Source organism: Haemaphysalis longicornis, unplaced genomic scaffold (genome assembly GCF_048455015.1).
Source record: "Haemaphysalis longicornis isolate Haplotype H1 unplaced genomic scaffold, Haemaphysalis longicornis Haplotype H1 scaffold_6, whole genome shotgun sequence".
Taxonomy (NCBI): domain Eukaryota; kingdom Metazoa; phylum Arthropoda; class Arachnida; order Ixodida; family Ixodidae; genus Haemaphysalis; species Haemaphysalis longicornis.
This window is the reverse complement of record NW_027526407.1, coordinates 167,305,004-167,322,045: the sequence shown is the minus strand read 5'-3', so window position 1 is coordinate 167,322,045 and position 17,042 is coordinate 167,305,004.

Here is a 17,042-nt window from a genome sequence, read left to right as displayed (position 1 = left end):
GTTTTCCACAAAGCGCACTGGTTTTAGCCGCCGTTAGTAATATAAAAAAAACCTATTTGCATGTCTAACACCACTTTTGGAAACACCAGCCAGAGAACTACTGTTCATCTCATTTGCCTAAAAGGGCCTCCAAGGATATAATATATCTAAATCCATTGAATGAGAACAGACGAGGCAGAACGCCGGGTATCTGAGGATACCAACTTTGATGCGACCCAAACAAATTTGCACTATGGATGCTACATTCGAACCGAGAACACATCATCTGAAACACCCTGATTTACAGAAGAAAAACTTTCAGGCTTTCAGTGTTTTTCTGGGGAACCGCGGCCGGTGCGAGGACCCCGGTACCACAAGTGTTAAACCTGGTTTTCGGTATAGAACAAAAGATGCGGGAGGGAACTGTTGTCGCCACTTCCCACGAAGGAATTAAAACAAAACGATATACTTGTGGAAGTCTGCTACGAAATTCACGAGTATGTGAATGAAACATAGCGTGACAAGCAAAAGCAATATTTTCAAGAAAATGTGCTGGAAGTATGTTGCTAAACCATTTATGCTGCACGCACTCTCGCAAGAAAAGTGTTAGCACAAGAGAAAGAGGAAAATTTGCCGCTTTTATTCTCTGCGAGCGGATAAGCTTTGCTGACTGCTGTTACGTGTAATGCTCTGCACCAAAACCAGAATTCACTAATTGGAGCACGGCTTCAACTCATACGACGTAAAATCATTGTGGTACTTCCCGGTGCTTCCGCTCATTATCGCATAACTCCGTCACGAATACGGCACGTTAGCACACATAGCATCTGAAATGTGCGTACGATAAAAGCCTTAAACTGGCTTGTCAGAAAGAATAATATGATTGCGTGAGTAACGTTTTCTTTTTCTTTAAAGTGGAGTTTGGTATCATATTTATTAGAAGTTACTTTAAAACGCTGACCTTTTGTGATCACTTCAGGCGGGGGCAGGAGCTAGTGCTGTTCGCAGCGCAGCTCATCGTATTCTCTATCTTTATAGGGGTTTTCCTATGTCTAATCAGCTTATCCGTGGACCGATCAGACATTAATGCAGGCTTCCGCACGCCGTCTTTTTGAACCAGGACAACAGCTGTACATCAGATCTTACGCCATCTCTGGGCGCAGCCTATGCCCCACCGACGCTTCCCCAGCCGATCTGCGCACCGACGTGCGCTCCCCACATGGGCTCGTCAGGTCTTTGCCTCCTCGCCAGTTTACCTCACTTCTCCACATAGCATGTTCCTCCTCTCCACTTTTCGCCAGCAAGTTTTGCGCGACGCCACGCAGGGATGAAACTCGAGCTTATATGCTCCGCATGTAAAAGAAACGAACTATAGATTGTGGAATAATCCTTATTTTGAAAAAACACGTTTATCAAAACAAATAGACATGAATCTGATGGCGCTGCTGAAACGAAAAATTGTGATTCCTGTAAACTATAGTACGAAAGATGCGCGGCAAACAACGCATTGCACAGCAAGGTACCGTATTTGTGCGTAACTTATTCTCAACTAGAAACTGGGAAGAGATCGTAATGTTTCGTTAAAGTTCATCAGTGAATCTCGAATGTTTTATGCCATAGGCTCATTCTTGAAAGGAGTGAGCGATTTCCTTCAGAACTTAAATAAAAAAAAGTTTAACGTTGAGAGTTTGCGACCAGCCGGCTGCCAGCTTAAGTGCCAACATCCGACGAAAAATTAGCATGCAACTCGTATCAGCGAACACTAAATGGCCTAGACGTGCTTTTACTTCTCGTCGCAGCAAGGGGGCTAAGGTAGCCTCAACAGTTGCGAAACGAATTGCGCGGATGAGTAGGTCCGACTCTTAAGTAAGCATTTGAGTCACGCTTTAGAAAATGCATTAAAACGTAGGCGCTCCGCGAATGAAGAAAGAAATGAACAAACCTAAATTCGGAGTTTTGAATCTTTTGACTCTTTCATTTTTATCAGGTTCATGGTGGAGGGGAAACAATAGTTTTGCACACTGCGGAACGTCCGATGTCGTCAGAGGCGTACATCTTTTTGGCAGTCGCGGAGACTGGATGGTTTTATACGGGAGTAGCTGATTCGATTCTCGGAGCAAAGGTGCAATATATAGGCGAAACTCAAAAATAAAAGAGCAAAGATTGTTTATAGAAACGCGGGATAGTTCTCCTGCGCAGTGATCAAGATGTTCATCTATGGTTTCTATTACATCGTTTATTAGAGAACGACCCACACGGAGACATACGCAACACTTATACTAATGCTTAAATTTCCCCCTCACCAATTCAGAGAATATTGGTGTGTATAATTTAAATGGTTACTATTTAAACGTTTTCTGAAGGATTCGAAAATCCGCTTTGCCTCTTTAGCCGGTACCTTCTTTTCTACGGCGAACTTCCCATCTGCGTGCACAAAAATGGATCACTTTTCCAGCCTAGGATCACAACTTATACAGTTTGTTTCGGCATTTCTTTCGTAGTGGCTACGGTACTCAATTATGACACCGTTTGTACCATGGAATGGCTCGCTTTACGTTGTATTAGGTGTTTCCATTTGTGGAACACTCTTGATTGCCAAGAAAAACTAAAAACATAAGGTTAGGAACATTATTTTACATAAGGGCAACAATATAAAACGAGTGTTGAATCTCTCACCCCGATGCCTCCTCCGACAAGAAAGACGACGAACAGTAGTAAAAGAACAGGAGCTCTTGCATCAAATGTGGTAAGGTCCTGCTTCGAGGCTGGCTGCAAGGCCACTAAATAGTTTCATGCCCTCTTGAGCTTCGCATTTCTTCACTCGATTGTCAACAGGCGTGAGTAAAGCATTTCGCCTAAGGGTTTTCATGTTGTTCTGCGGGAGTGTGTTGCCCAACAAAAGCACTTTACTTCCCGTAATGAGTTAAGAACGTTCTCTGACAAGGTCTTCCAAATAAGCCATGCTCTTTAAAAAGCATAAATGGTTTAAGATGGTGCCCCATTTTTTTCGGAGAGACATTTTATTCAGACGATAATTATGATTATTTTGTGTGATTGTTATTAGTACTTGTAGACTTCCTAGAAATAACAAAACATAACCCAGTGTGGAAACGCCCTCGCGAAAACCCAAACCATGCGTTTTTATAGAAGTTGGTTATTGCGGCGGACTAATTCCTTCTACGCCTCAGGCTTCGCGATCGCTGCGCCTCGTGCTGCGGCTTCTCCGCTGCGTTGACGGGATGTGCGCTGTGTGGCTGATAAAGACTCGGTCAGTGTTTTGTTTCTGTTCCGCGTGTTTTCGCCTTTCCGCGCCCTAATAAAACTTGTTATGGTGACGTCTATAAGCAAAGAGTAGGTTTAGGTGACTTAAAAAGCAGCTGCGCCTTCCTAGAGCACGCGATTGCCTGCAAGCACGGATGCGGTGCTGCGCCATCGTCGCCGCTCTTCTGGGCGTCGGCGGCGGTAGCAAAATATCGCCGCTGTCTCCTCCAAATACGTAAGGCACGAATGAATTCTATTGTCGGCTCGTTGAGACCTGATGTTGTCGCAGGGAGAGGTTGGCTTCATTTTGCAGATTCGGTAACGAATGCGGTGGGGCTTTGTTTCGAATATATACTTTGCAGAAAAATATGTTTCGCGGATCTGCTTAGCCAATCCCGGACAATAATTATGCCTTTTATAACAACATAAACCATGCGAAAATCTTAAGTGTATTCCAATCCTGTACGTCGTTAAATATGTGCCCACACACGCCTTATATCAAGAACCAAGGCAATCTTATATGAAACCACGGAAAAATACATGCTGTTCAAGGGCTGAAGAAACGTATTATTTCTAACGGAAATGAAAAAAAAAAATACAGTGCACCTTCTGACATGCTAAAGATATTCGTCGAAACTTAAGCCACGTAGGGCTAACCAGACCAACTATACGCGAAATGCACTCCTATTTCGCGAGAAATAGGTGGGGTCAGCGGAGGGGGGCGCTGTGTACAAATGTGGAGCGGAATCAAGCAATGAACTTTTTTTTAGTCACACAGAAATCTGGCGTTCACTGTCGTTTTGTTTTTCGACCTAAACGAAGAGCTCATCGTTCCGCGGACGCATTTCTGAAAGTATACAGGGTAGGCAGTTCACAAGCGACGAAATGTGTGGTAGGAATAGTGTGGTATGTGACAAGGCCCTCTGATTTCAGTTTTACCTCTATTCTGTAGGCTCCCTCTGCCATGTGACCATATTTCAAAGAAGCCTTCAGTCGCGGACGCCGATCATATTCTAAGCCCGTCTACGCGCTGCTCGCAGAGAATATATGTAGAATCTGATTGTTTGCGGGCGCTTACCTCTCGACAAGACGACTCTTTGTTGTGTGCTGATCCACGAGTATAATTCTGCATTATCCATCGTACTTACGTTGAATGTTCCTTAAATGAACAGACACTAGTTTGTAAATGGTGGTGATCAATATCTGAGGTATATTATTGGAAAAAGTACCTGGCGTGCTGTCAGTTATGAGCGTTCCGCTGAGTATGTAAGCGCGCAAAGCTAATTTACATCGTAGTGTAACCCGTAGTATGAACATCTGAGGAACCGGTGCTTACGGGCACACTGCTAGTAAATTTAAGGCAGTGTAACTAAAATCAAGTCCATACATACGCCGGTTCCGCGACGCTGGCCTGTGACACACGCCTGTCACTTGTGCAGAACAAATATACCACACTAAGATCACGTCAGAAACATTTACTGTCGTAACCGCACTCCATTTCAGAACAGAGTGACTGCTCCACATGAAAATGGATTTCCAACGCCCGCAAACGCTAAATCTCAGTCAAGAACATGTCGCAAAAGCAGCGGCGACAGTGGGGAGAGTGACGGAGATTCCCGCGCCTGCTTTCGAAACGGGCCGCTAGGGGATTTCAGTGGCGCCCCTACAGGCCGTGCTCGAGGCGTACATATTTTTAGCCTACCTGAGGCCAACCGACCATTACAGCCGACGTGCTGCCCTTTCCGTGAATTATTGCAAGAACTCGCGAACGCTAAAACTGGATTACACAACGTTGGCGGCTTTGTCGAAACTTAGTTATTGTGTTATTTTCGAGTGTAAAGTTGCTACACAGAAAAGCCTCTGCTGAATGAACTAACTTGCGCAGGTTGTTTTTAGAGGATTACCCAACTATTTATTCCCAAGGCCGTACGCGTTCTGTGGTACGCGCTTAAGATAGCTCCACCAAACAATTTCAGCCAAAGTCGTAGTTCACAAAATTTTTTGTAACGCATTTACTGCGCCAAAAACGTTGCACTGAACTCAATAATAACGTCGGCAGAGGACGTTGAGCAGGCCAGAAGCCTAATGCGGAGCTCCTTTGAACGTAAATAAAATAAAGTCATCTTTTTACCACCGAGTAGACTTCTGGTGGACTAGAGCCAACGGATAAAATCGTAACAATGAAAGTGCAAACCACCATAAGACTTAGCGTCAACAATAAAATTAAGAACTTGAAAACTGCCTGCGAGTCACGGTCTATACTGAGAAGAACGGAAACAAATTCCTCACAAGAAATCGCCCTCCCCCGCTAGAAATTGCCTTCATACAAATTTAAGCTGTCGAATTGGCTTTGATATCTAAACAACTTCAGAAAAGTCGGAATGCTAGAATTTGATAGAGGTCGGCTTCAATACAGGAGAGTCCCACGTTCCAATTCCCACCACGGAGAGCGTTTCTTTCTTGTCTTCGTGGCATTGCGTCCTCCCCTTCTGAAAAGTTGGCTTTTGTGCAGGGAATTTTTTCTAACTACAACACCATCGGTGGGACCAAGAAAGGTTTTCTTTAGAAGCCAATAGCCCTCACTAAAGCCACGTGTACAATGTGAAATGGTCTCAGAACACGTTCATACCCTTGTGTTTGCTTCCCGCTCAATTTAGAACAGAAAATATTGTTTTCGAAGCAGATGACGCTATTTCCCTCAGATCTCAAGTATGTTGTGCGCCTTACACAAGTCCAAATTAACGTAAATGTACTTAGCTCTTCAGCAGTTAACTGCTGCAGTGGGTATGTTGAAAAAACACAAAGAGGATAAGGACAGCGACAGGGAAATTGGTTCGTTCCAAGCACTAGTTCACACTGAAGAGTTAGCTTAGCATGAAGCTCCCAGTACGGTCAACACGTGGAAACTTCGTGAATTTAACTACATCTAAAGGAAAGAGCAGATAAAAAAACGTATTGTTTTCATGAGCCAAAAACACAACTTGTGGCTTTTCGTGTAGAGTATCCATTACGTAAGCTGTGGTTGCTTTGCACAACAAAGCTTGATTTGTCTACTTTTACAGCTTGCTAAAATAATTGTTTTCATCCATAGGTACATCGTAAGTATCATAATGATAGGGAAAAATTTGCGTACATGATAAATTTCTCGCGTAACATTTTCCCGCGAGCATTTATTTCTAAAACGTTACAGTCAGTCAGCAGGCAACGAACTAGTTCAAAACAAACCTACACGAATTGACCAAGAACCTATATTCAAGGCTATATGCTACAGAACAGCCACCGGTTTATTGACATCCTTTGTTGATACAAGAAGTGCCCTCAAGCTTTAAAGCGCAACCTGTCCATTTACCGCACTTTCAGCGAAGGTTTCGCGCATTTTCAGTGTGTCTTCTGCTATCTTTAATCTAATAAAACCTCTCATCTCGGTGTTGCCATCATGAATTTTTTTTTACTTTAAACCTCTTGTTTACGGGCAGTAGTTTACTGTTCGCTTAGAAGGATTAATAGCCCTGAGTATCAAATATTTATTGACCATTGCAAGTCATCTCTTAATAAACTAACCGTGTTTCTTCCAGCAAACTGCTGGGATGTCTGCGTTGTAAAGCCTAAGGCAAAACTGCAAAACACGCACCCTCTGCAGCGCATGTGCTGGAAAGATTTCTGCACGTAACAGGACCTCAGATGTGGCTACGGCTAAAATTCTGACTATCCATCGAAGTTCTGCTATGCAAAGTTTGTACACGACAGATTCCGTATTTCTTTTTCGATGCTGTGTTGCCGTATGAAACAGACATTCCGAGTTTTGTGGTTTTTGTTGAATAAAATAAACGTGAATAAATGTTTTTGTTCAATAAAATAAACGTGAATAAAATGTCCAGGGTAAACCACGGCGTGTCATAAAACCCACACGCATAACACATTATGGATCGTAGCCGAGTACCTAAGAGAAGGCGTATTTGCGGGTGCGCATTAATTTTATAGCTTCAGGGTCAGCCCACAGACTCGAAGTATGAGCACACACATGTCTGGAGGGCAACCACCCTATTCGTTGCGTATTAGTATTCCATTTTTGGCGTCACTGGCTGCGTGGTGCATCCCACAGCATGAATCATGCGCTGCAGCGTGTGGCAAGTTAGCTGGAAAAAGCACAAATTTCTGCTGATAAAATGCAATCTTACACAAGATGGGCGTATGTGCCACTGTTTCAATATATATATCTTATCTTGAAGAACATAAGTAGTTATCTGGTCTTAACCGATCCTGCCCTATGTGTTACGGTTTAAGTTCATATGACTTCGCCGGTTCCCGCTGCTTCAGGTATAATCACCACATCGAAATATTTTTTCAGTAATTTGGGTTAACGACTTTGGGGCTCGGACCTTGACATCTGCGCTAACGTCGTTATGGGGCCAAAACTAGTGTCACATTCCAATCGAGCCTTTTTAATTACTCAGTGCAATATAGTCATTATACAGGGAGCAGCGTGAAGTGGTTGAGGAAGTATTACTTTAAAGCGTGATTTTCAGCGTTAACTTCGATCCTTCGAACACTGCGTGGACCTCCATCTAATGCGCATAACCTTCGCGGGAGTGACATATATACTATAACTTAGACTTTCCCCAGGGAACCCACCCGGAAAGAGAATTGGGGATGAGTATTGATCAAGTTAACACGGGATTTGCGCAAAGAGGCGAATACTTCATACAGTTTTGAAGATGGAACCGATGACATCAACCATTCTTAATAGCGGGCATAAGCATCTAAGTACCCTTTATGCATAACGGCTACCGGCTACGGGGTCCAAAAGTAGCAAAAGATCATAACCTCCGTGGCAACTCTCACAAAGTGCCCGGGGAGAAATTGTCAGTTTGGTTCCTTTTATGTCAATTTCAGTGGGCCCCTTTGGAGCAGCGTTGATTGGCTGAAAGCAGATAACGCGAGGTGATGGAGCATAAGCAAAGCGAGGGTCCCCTACTTGTGCATGTTATAAGTCAGTTACGAAGAAAGTGCAACTATTTAAAGTTTTAAATTGACTCGTAATGGGCATGTTTTGCAATTGCTGGAAAACAAAATTCCCCACCTGAGTTAATAATTCATTACAATGACCTTAGGGTGGCGCCACTCAGAACTGCGGGAGAAAAGTTTGATAATTGCAAGCAGTAAGCGGCAAACATGACGTTGTGTTGATACCAGAGTATACACTTGTGAATTTAATGAAAAAAAAAATGAAAAAGGCATATTACAGACGCCCAAACACGTTTTGCGGGCCCGAAAGTGAAATATAAATTGTAACGACACAAGACTTCCCTTGGTACGGGCAGAACATCTTCTGCTGCTCTTATAACGTCCAGTTACGGACTTATCACAGAGAAATTAGTGAGATAGCCCACGGTACAAATCCTTAACGCACAGTATTGGGTCGAGGGCACGGAGCAAGAATAAAAAAGGGTATTAGTTCTGAAATGTACTTTTACATTACTCTGATCATTATCAATTGTACAAGGTAAATTTTAAACAGATTCAAATGAAGTTGTGGGGAAACACCACACTAAATATAAATGAACAGTGTCCTTCCCATTGTAGCTCCTGACAGCGAAACAAGCGGATCAGATACTGGCAGCGCCAAGGGTCCCTTTGGCCAAGTGTACCTAATATTCTCGGATGATAAAGACCAATGTGGCATTGTTTACATGTCTGAAGAAGGAAATTACGGAAAAGGTATGGGTGTTTAAAGAATTATATGTGATTTTCTGCCCTAAAATAGACGGCGTTAAGGCATGTCACAAATACTCAAATTTTTGCGCAAACCATATCGTTAAACCCTGCGGTAAAATAAAATAGCGATTTTCTAGACAAGGAGTGACCATGTGGCTGGTGAGAAATATTTCTTTAACCAGAAATTTTTGCTTAAACCCGGCGACTGAATAAAACGGCAGTTTTTGTAGAGAGGAGTTCACATGTGGCCTGTAGAAAATATTTCTGTGCCCATAAATTTAAAAATACACTTATACACTGCATGCTTCGCCCCTCCTCAGGTTACACGTTAGTGGAGATAGCCCCCCCTTTTTTTGTTGTTTTGGGCTACAATTGTCTTCTTCGGTGGCTCAGTGGCTAAGGCGTTGTGCTGCTCAGCTCTATGGCGCGGGTTCGACTCCCGGCCACGGCGACCGCTTTCCTGATTGGGGCGAGAAGTAAAATCATTTGTCGCCACCTTGTAAAACATACCCCTCGCTAGGGGCACGGTCAAATGCAGAGCATTTTCGGGGGGCGCACATACCCAATTTTGTCTGGTTTGAAAGAAATTGACAGCGACAGCGAACGCCGAGAACCGCCCCATCACGGCACGACCACGGCACGACCACGTCACGACTACGTCAAGATCACGCCACAACTGTTGTTGCTCCCGCGCCAAACTACGACGCATGCGCACCCCACCTGTTGCTGAACGCGATCCGAGCACGCAGAGAACACGCGAGGAGCAGCGGAAAGCAGGCGAGGAGGAGTGGGGGAGAGGGCGCACCTCGAACGGCTGTTGCGCACGCCGAGGCACGCTGACGCCGGGTGACATCGTGAGTTAAAGAAATGCTCTGCATTTAATAGGTGGGTAAACTGATGTTGAATTCCAATGGCAGATCCGGAGCGGTCACCGTGCTTCACCGCGGAGCGCGCCGACTCTGCGAAGAGCGGGCACTCCGAAGCTTCCTTTGGAACGCAGCCGCTCCCGCCGGAGCAAAGTGCCGAACCGTGACCGGAACAGGAAATCCCCAGCATCCTTTGCGTCGCGCAGACTGCAGGTGATCATGGCTGAAGCGAAACCTGCGGCTCGTTCCTCGACTCCCCCGATCAACTACGACGATCGCTGAGCTGAATTTGTAGATTCCGCGCGTAGTTCGCAAGAAATGGATAAAGCAGGCAATCGTGAAGCGTTTTCTTCCTTCGGAAACAGTCCGCGCCTGCCAGCTCGGAACACTCAGCTGCTCGAACCGGCGCTGACCACGGTAGCAACCGCTTGTCGCTGCTCTTCCGAATCAATCACACCGCTAAAAAGGAGTTCCACATGCGAGAACGTAGATGTTAGTGTGATGAAAAACTGTGCTAGGGATTGTTGTCAGGACTTATTTTAAAAGCGGCGATCAGATATCTGCCGCGATGCTAAGCCTACTCTGACCGGCCGCGGACGTCCGGCGATCCGACCGATCGCCGCGGCGTTGGCGGCGTGCCTCTCGCTGCGCGCCTGGAGGAGGCAGAGGAGGCGAGCACTGGCCGGAAGCGCAGACGGCGGCGACGTTGGCGACGTCACGCGGCAAAAGTAAGCGCCCTAGTGAGTTCCGGCCGATTCCGCCGATTTCGGCGGAGCAAGTTTTCTTGCTCCGCGGAGTGATCTCGGCTGCGACGGCGCTCCCGATCTACCATTGGAACAGGATTTGGTTGCTCCCGATCTGCCATTGGAACGCGTCTGCTCCACACAGAGCAGAAAAGTTGCTCCGAAAGTGCTCCGGATCTGCCATTGGAATTCAACATGAGCTTCCTGGGGCAGCCTGATAACGTCACAAGCACTTGCCGAACGTCAAGTGTCCGGCATCTGGCGGCAAGCGAAAGAAGTGCGCGGTCATCGCCACGGCCGGCGCGCGTTCTGTTCGCGCTCGCCCAGAACAACCCGGCTGCGGCATCGCGTCGGTATATCCCCGGGCCGCCGAAACATTCCGTGGCCGAAGCGAGAGTGTGTGCGCTCTTCTGCACTTCCGTTGGCGGAAGAGCCCCCGCAATCTTGCGTGAGCAGCAAGCCTAAAATGCAAACCTGTAAACGCAAAAAAATGTAAAACCTGTACACGCACAGCGCTACCTCGCATGCGATGCGCTGGCAGCGAGTTTAGTGCACCGGACAATTTATTGGTTGTGCGACAGTGCACTGAAAAGTGCCAGCATCACCGACGTTGCGGGACGATGACGCGCGTGCGCGCTACTTCCGACATAAATACGCGTTCCGTCCCTGCGTCGCGAAGCAGTTCGAGCGCATAGCAATTCACGCCTTGTGGCGAATGCTGCAAACAACAGCAATGATTTTAATACATTCATCTTGGTGCCGCTTTCAAATTGTTCGCCACCGCTGCTGCGGAGCTCCGTAGGTCACCGTAGTTATCATTGTGGCATTATCTGGTCGCTCGATCGCGCCGGCCGCAATGGGCGTTTCCTCCCCTATATATTCTTGCTCCGTGGTCGAGGGTAACAATACATTCGACAGGTCAGTGTTCGGCCAAGTGTAATAACCATGATTTAGCGGTTCAGTTGCTGCACTCTCAATTTTATTGTCGCAAAGCTGCTGTTTTCTATCCGACCAATAGCCAACTTCATTCCTTTTTAAACAAAATTGATTGTCTTGTAGGTAGATATGTCAGAAACGTGGCACCATTGTGAGCATCTATTGATGTACTCTTTAGTGGCTGAGTAGTCCGGCATTTTGTTCGCTATTTTACAGCCATTGCGTGAGCCCGGACGATTGCAGGGAGGACCTTCATAGTTAAATAAAGATTTCGTATAAATATAAAGAACACGGAAGCACATGCTTATAGGTAGTTCTAGAAAAAAAATCACAAGTCACAATTGAGTATTATCGCATGCTAACAGTGGCACTACTGCACAACTGTATAAAAAAATGGCTTGTTTTTTATTGCAAAATAAGAGGGGCGGATTATCAGTTAAAAATATCTCATGATTGTTTCACACGTGCCTACGCCATGCGAATATTTTTCGAGCATTCGCCTGTTAAACGCTTCAATAAAACTTGAAATTCCAATATTCACTGGCGTTCGTAGCCACGAATATAGTAGATATTTTTGCCAGTGAATATAGGAGATGGACTTTATAATCACACCCGTCTAAGAAAAATCTGAAGGCACCCTTTTTCTAAATAAAGGCCGTAAGATAAATGATCTTGCTTAAAGAATGTGCTACGGTGATATCTGTTGATTCTGAGCATGCAACTACTCACCCGCGAAATTCCGACCGGTATCCTTGTACGCTCGATTTATGCCGTTTTTGTTGCGGTGTCCCAAACAATACTTACTTATTTTAAGCATGCTTTGACGAGTGATATTTTTTGGTAATATTTATGACCACAAGGTGACCTTCTAAATTTTGACCATAAAGAACCACATCCAACCGCTCTCATGAACAACTCTTCTCAATACGCCTTCACCGGCTTAATATATATGAACGCCGCTGCTGTCTTTTTGGCTCGGCTGACTTTGGGCGGTTCCCGGTCATCTATTATCAATGCACAAGCTACCCTAAAAAGCAACTCTTTGATAACGATGTAACGCTCTCGCGTATCGAATCTTACGACCTAATGTCCTCCGCAATTTTCCCTAGCTCTGACGCGTAAAGAAATAAATGGAGATGTCCCGTAACTGCAAAACATTCTAAAAAAACTATCGATCGAATCATTCATTTGAGATCCTGGAAATTGCAACTGTGGGTTCAACAACGGCAAAAATATTTTCTATGGAGGTACTATGAAATATGGGCACAGTGTATTTTAGCATATAATTTTGGATGTAACAAATTGGCTTACATGCAAAAGGTTTTATTTTTCAATTTGATATAAAAACAACATTGTAGTGGCTTTATTGCGTTTACCCTAACACAGTATTTCGCTTCGCTAAGGCATGCGGAAATTTGGCTGCCTTAGGACAGACCGTTCCGCCCTTCGCCTATGCATTGCATCCGAACAATAAATTAAAGCTTTTTTTTACATTTTTTGTACCAGAGCCTCTTGAATAAGATTCCAGCGCAGTAGTACTTTTCTCTATTCTGTTTGCTTTGCCAGCGCTATTTAGAGGCTGGCGAAAGCTCTGGAGTCACTAATGGAGAAATTGGAGCAAGTATTTTCCAGGAAATTAAAATTTTGTAACGTCCAAAATCTATTTGAAACTCGGCACGTGGGAGATCTACGCTTCACAAAAACACCTTTGGTCGCCCCGATTACCCAAAACAGTGAAGATTTCACATGAGCGGGAGGCTTACGCGCGCATTAAACGCTGTGATGTCATCAGGAGCTGATAGTCATAAATGCCCACACGCGCAGTTTCTTATGCACATGGGGAACCCTGCTGTCGATTGAGACACCCCGCGAAATTTTTGAGGTACGTCAATCTTTACAAGAAGTGCCAACTGGGCAGGTATGTCGTAAACGCACGCACAAATTATTTTGAAACCTGGAAATTCAGCAGTATTCTTTTGCCATCGGAGGCTCACAAACACTCTGAACGTTAACAAGCTTAGCTTTCAGTGAGATGCAGAAGGGCTTCTGCATGTTGCTTTCGGTGACCTCTAGTTAAATTTTTTTCATACCTACTGTTGCAGCTGTTCCAAGTGTTGAATGTCGCATTCAAACCTGGTGTTACGCAGATTGCCCAGCAATACTGTGTCCCCTCACGCTATGTTTCAAAGCCTTGCTTTCTTGGAGTTTCGTGATTCAGGCGTGCTCTGAGATAGACCCTACGGAGTGAAAAAAAACCGAAGAAAAGTAAGGCAGACGAGAATGCCCATGAGCTCTTTTGATGACATCGGATGGGTTGAAATTGCAGCCGAACGGAAATTCGGGAATACGCAGTAGGCTCTTGGTGGTATCTGTCACAGTCACATGCCGATCCCGGTGTGTGAGAGTGTTAAAATTGCGGAACATATGGTTTCAGTCAATTTGATGTTTGTTGCCGTGGTCGACAATTACACGTGAAGACTTCCATAGAACAGACAAAATGTACTGTTCGCTTATCTGTGCTTGAAATGGAACACACATTTTGTGTTTACGCTTTATGTGCCTTTAAAATAAAATTCATCTTAATCACCAATTACTCGGAGTAAAATATTTTAAATCGCAGCGAAAATACATTGTAACAATGAGCAAGTACATGTGGGGCCCCACTAGTACTGTTTCGTGCCCCAAAATCCAGTGCCTGAGTAGCAGTCTAACGTTCCCTGGTATATTAGGTGCGGAGTATCTTAGTACCTCACAATGTCCGTCCGCGTCCGTGCACATAGAAATTACAATCGCGAAAAATCCCACAGGCAGTGGCAGGATTCGAGCCTGTGTATGGTAGACCAGACAGAGTTGGTGTCAGTCGTCTTACCCATTGGGGTAAGACGTTAGGATAGTACCCGAGAGTCAAACGGCTTACTCGGTCGCCTATAACGGTGCCCAGTACCTTAGGACCCCCCAATGTCCGTCCGCGTCTATCCGGGCGCACACCACCAAGCGGAAATAAAGCGAAATTTGATTTGAGCGTTAGTTGCAGTTTATTTAGTGAATGATCAAAGCGCAACTCACGGCTCAAATCGAATGACGGTTGGGGGGCAAAACAGATGTCACTCGGGGCTCAACTTGAAAGACATTTTGAGTCATCGTACTCCGCACCCTCGCCATCATTCACGGTGTGAAGATGCTGCAATTTTTGTTTTTTCATTTTACATTCATCTGTTAACTTTTTCTGTACAATTTAACATATCACACGCACAGTTTGGTTGTTAAATTTATATTCTAAAACTGAAATTTCAGAAGAAACTATGCTCTCCTCGTTTTTCATTAGCAATCGGAAGACACGAGAAAAATGTGTTTGCAATGTCGTGGAACATGCAGCCTATTTAGGATAATATACGCTATAGGTTAGTGAATGCAAATGTGCGTCGCAGTATTAGAGCCCTAGTAAGATTTAAACCATATACTGCTCTTTCAACCCTTCCTACCACCGTTTTCCAAGTTCACGTTTTCGTTATATATTACCTTATCTTTGCGAGTTTATAAATCTTCTGTTGTCGTAATGAAAAATTTGTTAATATATACAAAGAAAAACCTGCTTTTTACCATATTTCCTCCGCAATTACTCTTAGGTTTTCTACGTTCGTGCTTTGAAATGTATTTTGCTCTCCACCAAAATAAATCGTGCTTCGCTGCGTTAAAAACTGCTGTGGCGCTCTAAGCCTCTTAGAGCATCTTTGTTCTTGATATTGCCCCGAAATTTTAATGGGAATCGTTTATTTAAGTTTTTGCTTTTGCCACCCATCTACACCGGTTGGCCGTATCTGTGTTCCCAGGGAAGCCCATGCTCAATTCTTTTTTCACATACCACACAGGTAATCTCATTTGATAGGGAAATGTTTCGCCATAACGTAACTAGCCCATGTTAGTCTCCTGTCATCTACAGTGTTATCGATGTATTCGACGGATTGAGAAACAGCCGTGCGAAATATAAGTGCCCGCACAGAAGACGCCGCGGCGTCCGATTCGGCGACACGCGCCTGCGCACGTCACATTGTTTAGTGCTGCTTCGCCACCTGTGTATTTTTTTAGTTGTTACGGGAGCACAAGTTATCTCCATTAAACTTGTTTTTCCTTTAAGACAACTGCGTCATATTTGACTTCGTGACATCTGGTTAGGTTCTGTGTAGGGCGACAGTGAACGGCTAAAACGGAATGGACCACGGCTGGTTTGAGCTATATACTCGTCGATCTCACGTGGTCGTTAGCCAGAAAGAGGTCAATGTGCGTCGACGGAGCAACCGCGCAGTCCGAGTCTCTTGTAGGGGCAGCGACGATAGATGTGGTCGGCCTCTCCGCAGTTGTAACACAGAGGACGATTATCTGGGGTTTGCCATACGCCCATCTTCCTCGGCGTATGGTTTTGGATGACAGGGGGTAGGGCGGGAAAAAATGGGCGGGGGTACGGCGGAGCCTTGTGACCAAGGGCTGGAGCTGGGCGTTGTTGACGAACAGCGTCGGCGTAGGTCATAGCTGGTGGCTCACGCGGTACTTCCGGCAATGCAAAAGTCGCCAGGGCGTGTTGAACTTCTTCTCGGATCACGTCAGTCAGGGAGGCGACTTCGGGTTGCGGCGTTGTTAGGAAAAGCTTCCTCAGTTTTTCGGGAACGATGGTGCGGATTGTTTCCAGTAAGTGTTCTCCCGCAAATCCAGTGACGTTGACGGTGTTTTAGCAAAAACGCTTTGAGTTGTCGATCGTACTGCCTCGAACGCATGTCCTTTGTCCTCACGATTATTGAAACCTCGGTCACCAAATCAGCAATGCTTTTTGGGTATTGCAGACGAGTCCAGTGAGCAGTTGTTGTTTAATTATCAATTCAGTTCAGCAGTCATGACTACTGAGTCTTCTCAGTGTTCCTATGTCCTCTTTTTCAGATGAGTAGTTAAAATACTTATCGGCACGTGTTTTAACACTTTACATATTTGCAAAGCACCAACAAACACAAAGCAAGAAATGGTCAGTATGGTGGCAGGCCGAAAATAATCCCAAAAGTTTGGGAAAGCAACAGCCTTTGTTGAACACCAACCTGACGACTATGGGGCAACAACTTATATTCAGCCAGTTGCCGTCGAATCATTTTGCACTTACTCTTGTTGTGCGTAGTGGCAGGAGCCTCCAAAGAAGCCTCCAAAGCAGAAGCCTCCGTAGTGGCAGAAGCATGCAGGGAGCCTCCAACCGAGCGCCATCAGCGGCAGAGGCCTGTTACAATGCGCTTCACAACTCAACGCCGATAGCAAGAGGATAAGCTCAATATGGGCAAAAATGACGCTTACGACGAGCTGTCGTATCGGTACGAAACTGAAACAACGTATGCAGAACAAGACAGAGCGGTTTGCGGAACACATTGTCATTCGCATCAATTAGACGCCAGGCGCAACGCCTCTAAACTCTGCCAAGGCGACTGCCTTCGCCGTCGTGACCACCTCCACCTTGAACGGCAGTTGTCAAAGTGGCTAGTCTCGTTGATGATCCCGCACGATTACCGCG